Below are 12,318 nucleotides of genomic sequence, written 5' to 3'. Positions count from 1 at the left end.
CTCTTACACCACCGGATATTTTATCCGTGGTCCGCAATTTATAGAGCATGTCCGTAATGCCCATGAATTGCGGCACTGCACGGACTTGTCCATAGAACTGTATGGGCGAATGCGGCAGGACATGGGCGAATGCGGAGTGTATGTTGCCTATCAGCAACATGCGGACCGTAGAATCATTACGGTCGTGTAAGACCAGCCTAAATAGGCAGTGGTTAATACTACAGCTCTGTACACTGTATATAGGTGGTGGTTAATACTGCAGCTGTGTTCACTGTATATAGGCGGTGGTTAATACTACAGCTCTGTACACTGTATATAGGCGGTGGTGAATACTACAGCTGTGTTCCTAGTCATTGGGGGCAGGGCTGTAGTCCTCCAGCACCACCGCTATACCAGGGATACAGATGTCGGCTTCCAGCACCAGAGGCAACAAGCTATTCCCTCTAGGAATAAGAAGTCGATCACTGGGGATCTGTCTATTGGGCCCCCACTGATCACATGTCCTGTTGCTCCCCTATATGATCCACAATGTGCGCTGATGATTCGTTCATCTCTTTGAGATGCCAGTGATAATAATTCTGATCTCTACTTCTTTTTAGCAGTCCCATAGAGATGAATGGCGCAGTAGTACAAATGTAGGACCCCTGTTTTGATGATGGTGGGGGTCCTAGTGGTCAGGATAGATTAGTGTCAGAGCTGTGGGGATTGGCCGCTGTAATAGGTACTAAGCTTAAAATAAAGCCCTGTAAATAGGATTATGCCATGAGAAGTATTTATCTGTCCACAGGATAGGCGACAAATATCTGATCGGTGCGGGTCTGACGGCTGCGTCCCCCACCGGTCCCGAGAGTTGGGGGGGTTCTTTCACCTGCTTTACATTGAGCCTGATCAGTGTCAGGCCGAATGTAGGTGTATCTGGTGGTGGACGGCGTCAGATATCACTGAATGCTGGACTTTGGCTATCTCCGGTGCACCCACTGAAGAGAATGGGGGCGCCGGCCACTACCAGTCATGAGGGGACAATAATCTCCTGATCTTGGGATAAGTGGGGGTCTCAGTGTTCAGACCCCACTGATCAGGTATTTATTCTCTATACCAGGGGTCGGGAACCATCGGCTCTCCAGCTGCTGTGAAACTACAACTCCCAGCATGCTCCATTCACTTCCATGGGAGTTCCAAGAACAGCAGAGCAAGTATGCATGCTGGGAGTTGTAGTTTTGCAACAGCTGGAGAGCCGTACGTTCCCTACCCCTGCTCTATACTATAGATGGGGCCTCTATTGGGAAACAAGGTGGGAGAGACATTCCCTTTAAGATCCTTTAAGAGGGTTTTGATGACCAGGCATCTTTTACTGTTCCATCATACACTTCTGATGGAAATGTTTGACGATGAACAGAAGACATTATGGTCGGTATGATCAGGCGCTCCTCGTAGATAAGACACGATTCAGGGGAAATGTGCGCCATCTTGTAGCCGCCATACGTTTCCCCCATCATTTACGCCACATTTCAGGTGTAAATGATGGTAAATCTGATGGGGCCTCCTTGGAAAAGTGGCACAGGCAGCGCAGAACCAATTTTGTTGTGCAAATTGCCTTTTAACATGGTTGCTATTTTTATGTCTTACATGCCAGAAAACTGCCACAGGCAACATGGTGTGAATGCAGCCCAGCCGACAGACACGTTACAGCAGCTTGTGCTCCAGGGGGTTTTATCTGCGGTCAGACCAGACGGGCGAGCCTTCACTCCTCACATCCATTGATGAGCTATAGGCTTGCATGACCCCGTTGCTGGTTCATTGGTTGTCCTTACTTGGAGCACTTTTGGTAGGTACTAACTAAAATATACCATGAACACCCCACAAGACCAGCCATATCGGAGATGCCCCCCCCCAATAATCTGGTCACCACAGTTTGGCCCACGTCAGTGTGTGTTTTTACTCTTTTTTTTTTTTGTTGCTTTGAACACACTGGGAAATTCATCAACCCCTTGTGCTTATGGCAAAAAAAGTTGCAAAACTGTTTTTTATTTACAAATAGCCTCTTTTACACCACTATTAGCACTTTCTGGAAAGAAGGCAGGGTGTGGATAGGTCATCAATATTATAGCAGCAGTATAACACTGGGTTCCCTCACGTATTGGCAGTATGACACCGGGTCCCCCAACATATATCGGCGATATGACACCGGGCCCCCTCACGTATTGACGGTATGACACCGGGCCCCCCCTCACATATCGACAGTATGACACCGGGCCCCACTCCCACACATATCAGCTATATAACACCGGGCCCCAACTCACATATTGGCGGTATGACACCGGGCCCCCCAACATATATCGGCGATATAACACTGGGCCCCAACTTACATATCAGCGGTATGACACCAAGCCAACACCCCCCCCCACACACACACACACATATCGGCGATATGACACCAGGCCCCAAATCACATATCGACAGTATGACATCAGTTCCCCCACGTATATTGGCAGTATGACACCGGGTCCCCCAACATGTATCGGCGATATGACACCGGGCCCCAACTTAGATATCAGCGGTATGACACCAAGTTACCCCCCTCCCCCTCACATATCGGCGGTATGACACCGGGCCCCAACTCACATATCGGCAGTATGACACGGGTCATCACATCAATCACATGGCCTGGTTACAGTTCACTCCTATTCAAGTGGCTGAGGCTCAGCTGCAATTCGAAGACCAGCCTGGACACAGTAAGGCTAAGTTCACACATGGGGCTGATTTTGGCACCGAGAGTGACGCGGGGAGCAACCTCACTCTTGGGTCAAAACCTGCCTGCCATGACGGTCGCGGCTTTCCCCCCCCGGAGTCGGCTCAAATGACATAGACCACCACTGTGAGGGGACGAACTATGATGTGGATTATGCGCCATAATCCACCCCCTCTGTGCCTGTGTGAACGAGCCCTAAAGAGGTGAGGTGACAGAAAAACAGTATTTCTAATAGAGAGTTTTTGCTTTTTCTATGGCAGCCATCTCACTGCATAAATAACATTCCATTTACAATCTAGTGGGCTAGGATTTATCCTGCTCTACACAGTACAAGGTTGAGGTCCCACCTTACAGAAATTTAGCTTTTTTGTTGCGGATTTTGCTGCGGTTTTCTGAGCAAAAGCCAAGAGTAGCTACTGAAGGAATGTGAAATATACAGGTAGTTCTTATACTGCTCCTTCTGGTCAATCCACTCCTGGCCTTGGCTCAAACGAAGCACAAAAAAAAAAAAGTTAGGTTTCCGCAACATTGGGCCTCAGCCTAAAGGATCCTAGTTGGTTAAAGGACCTGCATCTTCTGAGCACTAGAACAAGGTTTACCAACTAGCCACAAAAAGTTAAAATCAACTACCCCAAGGATGAGTCCAAATGGCAACACAATAAGGGGGATCGGCATGTCTGTGGGGTACCCAAACGATTGTCCAGTCTCCAGACATTCCTGGGAGAGATGACAAGTATTACTATGAGACACAACTAACCAGACTTATGTTATGTCCATCCATGTGACATTCACATTAGCCTGACTGACCCCACCTCATCTGAACCAAACTTACTGTGTCATAGTGATGTGTATTAGAGGGAGTTTTGCTCATCTGACCCATGGTCACTCAATGTAATGCGGCCAATACATCGGCCATTTTGTCCAGACCATATGTGGACATCTAAATCTGCCAATAGGCTCAAATTGTGAGAGGAGATGCAGATACGGAGCAAGAAGAAGGAGACAAACTGAAGTAGTAGGATTTATCTTATCTATATAGGCCAGGCTAAATCCAAGAGGGCAGAGGGACCTGGTCCTTCTACTCAAAACTAACTATATGAAGTGGGAAGAGGGACCTGGTCCTTCAGCCCCCATAGGATTTACCATTCTTATATAGAGCAGGGTAAATCCTAGTGGGCTGAGGGACCAGGTGCCTTTACTCACTAGAGATAGCTAGTTTTGAGTAGAAGGACCAGGTCCCTTAGACCACTAGGATTTAGTCTGAAAACTATCTCTAGTTGGCAAATACAGATTGTCAGGAGTCCACAGCGGATCAGCACTCACGTGCTTTCACAGCTCAGCTCATTTATTTGAATGGGACTGAGCTGCGATCAAGTCATGTGACTTACGTCATAGGACCAATAAAATGAAAACGGTTTCTGCGAGCGTCACTGCAGCTTCAAACTGCTGATGAAAGTCCCATGGAATATAAGTTGTTCAGATAAGGCATCAATAAAATGAACCAAGAACCTGAAAAATGTGTTGGAATACGTCAGCACTATCAAAAATATAAATAAATGAAAATAAAACATTTTTATATTTAAATTAAAAAAATTAGATTTTTATATATATATATTACATGTCCTTTAGCCAAATAGGATTTAGCTTTCTTATATAGAGTAGGCTAAAAGCTAGTGGATAGAAGAACCAGGTCCCTTAGCCCACTAGGATTTAGACTCTACCATCTGCTCACAGGACCTGTGATGATGTCACATGTGTGGGAGGAGTCAATGAGTCACATGACCAAATATTAGAGGTCTCCGCAGAGCCGTCTGTGTGTGACCTATATGTAGCAAAGCTGTCTCTGTGTGACGTATGTGTAGCAAAGCCGTCTATGTGTGATGTGTATGTAGCAGAGCTGTCTATGTGTGACATGTATGTGGTGGAGCTGTATGTGTGTGACATGTATGTAGCGGAGCCATCTGTGTGTGACTTGAATGTAGCAGAGCTGTCTCTGTAATGTGTAGGGGCAATTGTCCAGGGCCTACTGTTTTAAAGGGGCCCCTATAGTTGCAAATTGTCTTGTAATCCAGTCGGCATTGACATTATTGTTCTGTAAAAGCTTTTGTTTATCGGCCATTACATCTGCCGGTATCTTTCTTTACAAAGTCAGCGAGTGTTTTCCAGTCAGTTACGTTACTGCTACTCTGTCCTCACCTCCGGCAGTGATGCAGCAGTATGTTGTGTATTAGAGGGGTCGGGGTCAGACGGTCCTGTCACGTGTGGGAGATGTAGCAGAGCTGAGCACATTACATGGCTCAGGATAAGCAATGGATGTGAAGCGCGGCAGTAACAGGAGAGGGGGGAGGAGGATACAGGAGGAAGGTAAGTGTATGAACCTGTCCTGCCATGTATGCTCATGGGTTACACAAATACACATTTACTTCCCTACAAACTCACTTGTCACTTAAATAAAACCCGCCTCATATCTCTGCCATAGTCACTAGTAAAAGCTTGTCACGTTTTTCTGTATGAGAAACCTATAGAGTAAAATGAAACCTCCCTGCTAGTGACGATGATGGAGGAACGAAGACTGATTTATGTCTCTGCTATTATATAGTCTGGAGAATGGCTTGTAGATTTGCCGATCTTAGGTGACATATTAAATGGGTTGTCTGAGACCTAGGAAAGTGGAAACCAATGGCGTAACTAGCAAAAACTGGGCCCCCTAGCAAACATTTGACCCCCCCCCCCCACAAACACACAGCATAGTGCCCCCTTTCCTGGCCCCCACACAGTATAACACCCCATTTACACACACTATAATGTCCCAAAGAGGCTTCCAGACAGTATAATGTCCCACTGTTGTCCTTGCACACACACTATTATGCTCCACCGTGGCCCCTGCACACATACACTATTATGCCCCTGAACACACACTATTATGTCCTGCCATGGCCCCTGCACACATACACTATTATGTCCTATCGTGGCCCCTGCACACATAAACTATTAGGCCCCATCTTGGCCCCTGAACACACACTATTATGTCCTGCCATCCACCCTGCACACACAGATTATTATGCCCCACCGATGCCCCTGCCCACACAGTATTATGCCCCATATTGGCCCCTGCACACACACTATTATGTGCCATGAGCAGGAGCCAGGATCGGTTACCTGCTGGGCCCCATAATGTTTCAGGCCCTATGGCAGCCGTTACCACTGCTACTCCAGTGTTTATGCCACTGATGGATACTGATGACCTAGTCACATCTACCCATAGGTCATCAATATCAAATCAGTTGGAAGGCGATATCTGGATCCTGCTCCTATTCATGCGAATGATAGCAGAGATGACGTTTTCCAAGTCCATCACTGCAGTGTATGGAGCTCCATATACTGCATATATCTTCCTGTATGTACTATCAATGGAAATCTTCAAGCGGAATCTGGATAAACATATGCTGGGATGATTTAGGAAAACCTGCACTCGCAGGGGGTTGGACCCGATGGCCCTTGAGGTCCCTTCCAACGCTACCATAAGAAAAAAAAAAGAAAAAAAAATATACCTTGTACAACGACTACCGACCTGTAGCACTGACATTGACTTTGATTTCTCTAGTGTATTTAACACCATTCAAGCAGGGCTACTGAGGGAGAAGCTGAACCTTGGTGGAGTGGACCATCACCTGTCCAAATGGATTCTAGACTACCTGACAAACCGCCACACCACAAGGTACATTTCTTGCCCCTTTCCTCTTCAAACTGTACACTGCTGACTTTAGGAACAATTCATGTAGCTGCTACTTGCAGAAGTCCTCCGATGACTCTGCTATAGTTGGCCTCATCACTGATGGCAACGATAGGGAATACAGAGACTTAAACTCAGATTTTATGGACTGGTGTTAGCGGAACTACCTCAGGATTAATGCTGGGAAGACCAAAGAGATGGTGGTGGACTTTAGTAAACGGAGAAGTGCTTCAATCCTGGTGGAGATCCAAGGGACATGCATTGCGATAGTCAGGTCCTATAAGTACCTATGTGTGCTCCTCAATAATAAACTGGACTGGGCTGATCACCTGGAGGCGCTGCACAGAAAGGGCCACAGCAGACTCTACCTGCTCAGGAGGCTGAGGGCCTTTGGAGTCCAGGGGACACTTCTTAAGGCCTTTTCAACTCTGTAGTTGCTTCAGTCATTTTTTTCGGTGTGGCCTGCTGGGGGAGCAGTATATCAACCAGGGACAGAAACAGACTCGACAGGCTGATCAGAAGGGCCAGCTTTGTCCTGGGGAGCCCCCTGGCCCCAGTACAGGTGGTGGGTGACAGAAGGACACTGTCCATGGTGAGCTCCATGCAGGAGAATAAATCCCACCCCATTTATGGGACCTTGATGGGACTTGGCAGCACTGTAAGTGACCGTCTGCTTCACCCAAGTGTGAGAAGGAGCTATCGGAGGTCCTTCCTCCCAACCGCGATCAGGCTGTATAATCTACATCAGACCAAGTGAAGATCACTCCGCACAGATAAGATAAGATAATCCTTTAATAGTCCCACATTGGGGAAATTTCAGCGTGTTACAGCAGCATAGTAATACAGATACAGGATAATACAGAGTAATATATTACAGACGTAGACACAGATAAGCTGAGAAGAGAAGATATACTAGGAGTCCATGGCAGCTAAGGAAAAACAGAAGAGAAAGAGGAAGACCTCATGGTCATCGTCATAATCATTAGTTCTCTGTGCGAAGTGATCTTCGCTTGGTCTGATGTAGATTATACAGCCTGGTCGCGGTTGGAAGGAAGGACCTGCGATAGCGCTCCTTCTCACACTTGGGGTGAAGCAGACGGTCGCTTACAGTGCTGCCAAGTCCCATACATGGGGTGGGATTTGTTCTCCCGCATGGAGGTCACCACAGACAGTATCCTTCTGTCACCCACTACCTGTACTGGGTCCAAGGGGCTCCCCAGGACAGAGCTGGCCCTCCTGATCAGCCTGTCAAGTCTATTTCTGTCCCTGGTTGATATACTGCTTCCCCAGCAGGCCACACGGAAAAAGATGGCTGAGGCAACCACAGAGTTGAAGAAGGCCCTAAGAAGTGTCCCCCGTACTCCGAAGGCCCTCAGCCTCCTGAGCAGGTAGAGTCTGCTGTGGCCCTTTCTGTGCAGCGCCTCCAGGTGATCAGCCCAGTCTAGTTTATTGTTGAGGAGCACGCCCAGGTACTTATAGGTCCTGACTATCTCAATACATGTTCCTTGGATCTCCACCGGGGTCGGAGCACCTCTCCGTTTACTAAAGTCCACCACCATCTCCTTGGTCTTCCCAGCATTAATCCTGAGCTGGTTCTGCTGGCACCATTCAACAAAATCCCGGTTTAAGTCTCTGTATTCCCTATCATCGCCATCAGTGATAAGGCCGACTATAGCAGAGTCATCGGAGTACTTCTGTAAGTAACAGCTGGATGAGTTGTGCCTGAAGTCAGCAGTGTACAGTGTGAAGAGGAATGGGGCAAGAACTGTACCTTGTGGTGCCCCCGTACTACAGATCACAGTGTCAGACACACAGTCCCGGGCTCTCACATACTGGGGGCGGTTTGTCAGGTAGTCTAGGATCCAGTTGGACAGGTGATGGTCCACACCACCAAGGTTCAGCTTCTCCCTCAGTAGCCCTGGCTGAATGGTGTTGAAAGCACTAGAGAAATCAAAGAACATTATTCTCACAGTGTTCCCGGGTTTCTCCAGGTGAGAGAGAGCTCTATGAAGAAGGTGGATGATGGCATCATCTACCCCAATGCCTGGCCGGTAGGCAAACTGGAGGGGGTCCAGAGCGGAGCTCATAATCCCGAGGTCTTCCTTCTTTCTTTCTTCTGTTCCTTAGCTACTACGGACTCCTAGTATATCTTCTCTTCTCAGCTTATGTGTGTTTACTTATGTAATATATTACTGTGTATTATTAGCGATGAGCGAACAGCGTTCAATCGAATATCAGGCTGTTCGATATATTCGATTCCAATCAAATAACACACGGCAAATGCAGTAAAAATTTGTATCCCCTCCCACCTTCCCTGTCGCTTTTTTTGTACCAATAACTGTGCAGGGGAGATGGGACAGGAACTACGACAACGGAGGCATTAAAAAAAAAAATTGGAAAAAAGCCATTGGCTGCTGAAATCAGGTGACCTTGGATTTATAAGAATAGTGGCAGCCATCTTCGTCTCATTTGCGGTGAGAGATAGGGACAGAGATCTGCTGAGGGCTAGAGAGGGATTAGCTTCTGCTAGGCAGGAAATCTGAAGAATAACAACAGCTCTTTCAGAGCTATACTACAGGGAGAGGAGTCAATAGACGCTCAATCCAGCTTTGCACGGTGTGTACCCCCAAACGCCAAAGTGGGATACACAGCAATTAAGTCAGGCTATATACGCTCAATCCAGCTATCCACGCTTTTGTAACCCCATAACCTAAGTGGGATACACAGCAATTGCTAGGCTATATACGCTCAACCCAGCTTTTCACGGTGTGTACCCCCAAAACCTAACTGGGATACACAGAAATTAAGTCAGGCTATATACGCTCAACACAGCTTTCCTCTGTGTATACACCATAAAATTTCAACACATCTAAAAATGCGGGGGTGTGGAAATGCAGCTGGGGAGCAAGGTTGCAGTCATCCTACAGTGTATCCCATGCCTACTACTCTGCGGCAGCAAGCATTGCGCCTCCCCACAGTCCTCGGCTTGATGGCCACATTAAGTAGGGTGCAGGGTACAACCCTAACCAGGCCTGAGCACCAGGAAGGGGTGTTACAATGGCTAGCGGATAATGCTTCCAGCACTTTCTCCACCAGCCAGTCAGCCTCTACCTCAACTCCTTCTCCTACCCAACAGTCTGGTCCTCCTTCCTCACAACATGCCCAATCTTCCCAGCAGAGTCATCGCACCTTTCCTACCTCCCAGGAGCTGTTTTCAGGTCCTTTCACTGTCCCTTTCTCTGTCCCACTGTAATGTCCCGGTCCTGCTCGTCTCATTCCCTTTAATAGTCCTAGCAGACCGAGATGGTATGGACATTTGCATATATGGTAAAGATTTTCCTCCCCCTTCATTTCTATTTTACCAGAGCCTGCACAGAGGGGGTCTATTAATGCGCCATCTTGTGGATGTTTTTGTGAACTACACCTGCCTATACTTTGCCATTGTAATTTGAGTTGACAGTGTGAAGGAATGTCCAGTATGATCAGGTGACCTTCAGGATCAATCAAGCTCCCTTGACTGGCTTGGAGGAGGAGGGGTTACAGCCCCCTCTAGGGGGGTTGGGGACCTTTTGCCTTGGTCCCTTTGTGTGGAGCTAGCAGCAGACAGCACATGGAGAGCTGAAAATGGCAGCCAAGTCTGAGAGCACTTCCAACAGAGATGGCTTTTACTCTGTACTCAAGATTCTCCTCAGAGAGCGTTCTCCTCTGCAACTCCAAGCCTAAAAAGCACTAAAGTTGATGGACCTGCTTATCCATACATCTGGGACGTCTACACGTATCTCTCTATCCAAGTAAGTCTTTGAGACAAATCTATATTTAAGAAGCCCATAGCTAGTCTGGCAGAAATTGAGGGTCTCCCGCTGCTATTTGCTCTTCTACATAGTGTACCCAGTTTGTTGCGGACTAACCCCCTGGATACAGGCCATCTTTACAAGTATACAGTCCTATGAAAAAGTTTGGGCACCCCTATTAATCTTAATCATTTTTAGTTCTAAATATTTTGGTGTTTGCAACAGCCATTTCAGTTTGATATATCTAATAACTGATGGACACAGTAATATTTCAGGATTGAAATGAGGTTTATTGTACTAACAGAAAATGTGCAATATGCATCAAACCAAAATTTGACCGGTGCAAAAGTATGGGCACCTCAACAGAAAAGTGACATTAATATTTAGTAGATCCTCCTTTTGCAAAGATAACAGCCTGTAGTCGCTTCCTGTAGCTTTTAATCAGTTCCTGGATCCTGGATGAAGGGATTTTGGACCATTCCTCTGTACAAAACAATTCAAGTTCCGTTAAGTTTGATGGTCGCCGAGCATGGACAGCCCGCTTCAAATCATCCCACAGATGTTCAATGATATTCAGGTCTGGGGACTGGGATGGCCATTCCAGAACATTGTAATTGTTCCTCTGCATGAATGCAGAGTCGATTTGGAGCACTGTTTTGGATCATTGTCTTGCTGAAATATCCATCCCTGGCGTAACTTCAACTTCGTCACTGATTCTTGAACATTATTCTCAAGAATCTGCTGATACTGAGTGGAATCCATGCGACCCTCAACTTTAACAAGATTCCTGGTGCCAGCATTGGCCACACAGCCCCAAAGCATGATGGAACCTCCACCAAATTTTACAGTGGGTAGCAAGTGTTTTTCGTGTAAGGGTGCATTCACACTGAGTAAACGCTAGCTTATTCTGAACGTAAAACACGTTCAGAATAAGCGGCGTCTAAAGCAGCTCCATTCATTTCTATGGGAGCGGGGATACGAGCGCTCCCCATAGAAATGAATGGGCTGCTTCTTTCACTCCGTGCAGTCCCATTGAAGTGAATGGGGAGTGCCGGCGTATACGGCAAGCTCTGCTCATGCCGGAGCGTACACGCCGGCACTCCCCATTCACTTCAATGGGACTGCACGGAGTGAAAGAAGCAGCCCATTCATTTCTATGGGGAGCGCTCGTATCCCCGCTCCCATAGAAATGAATGGAGCTGCTTTAGACGCCGCTTATTCTGAACGTGTTTTACGTTCAGAATAAGCTAGCGTTTACTCAGTGTGAATGCACCCTAATGCTGTTTTTTTTGGATGCCATGCATAACGCCTTTTTGTATGACCAAACAACTCAATCTTTGTTTCATCAGTCCACAGGACCTTCTTCCAAAATGAAGCTGGCTTGTCCAAATGTGCATTTGCATACCTCAGGTGACTCTGTTTGTGGCGTGCTTGCAGAAACAGCTTCTTTCTCATCACTCTCTAATACAGCTTCTGATTGTGCAAAGTGCGCTCTATTGTTGACTGATGCACAGTGACACCATCTGCAGCAAGATGATGCTGCAGCTCTTTGGAGGTGGTCTGTGGATTGTCCTTGACTGTTCTCTCCATTCTTCTTCTCTGCCTTTCTGATATTTTTCTTGGCCTGCCACTTCTGGGCTTAACAAGAACTGTCCCTGTGGTCTTCCATTTCCTTACTATGTTCCTCACAGTGGAAACTGACAGGTTAAATCTCTGAGACAACTTTTTGTGTCCTTCCCCTGAATAACTATGTTGAACAATCTTTGTTTTCAGATCATTTGAGAGTTGTTTTGAGTAGCCCATGATGCCACTCTTCAGAGGAGATTCAAATAGGAGAACAACTTTCAATTGGCCACCTTAAATATCTTTTCTCATGATTGGATACACCTGGTTATGAAGTTCAAAGCTCAGTGAGGTTACAAAACCAATTTTGTGCTTCAGTAAGTCAGTAAAAAGTAGTTAGGAGTATTCAAATCAATAAAATGATAAGGGTGCCCATACTTTTGCACTAGTCAAATTTTGGTTTAATGCATATTGCACATTTT

The sequence above is a fragment of the Leptodactylus fuscus genome, chromosome 1, assembly GCF_031893055.1.
Source record: "Leptodactylus fuscus isolate aLepFus1 chromosome 1, aLepFus1.hap2, whole genome shotgun sequence".
Lineage (NCBI taxonomy): Eukaryota > Metazoa > Chordata > Amphibia > Anura > Leptodactylidae > Leptodactylus > Leptodactylus fuscus.
Note: the sequence above shows the minus strand (reverse complement) of the source record.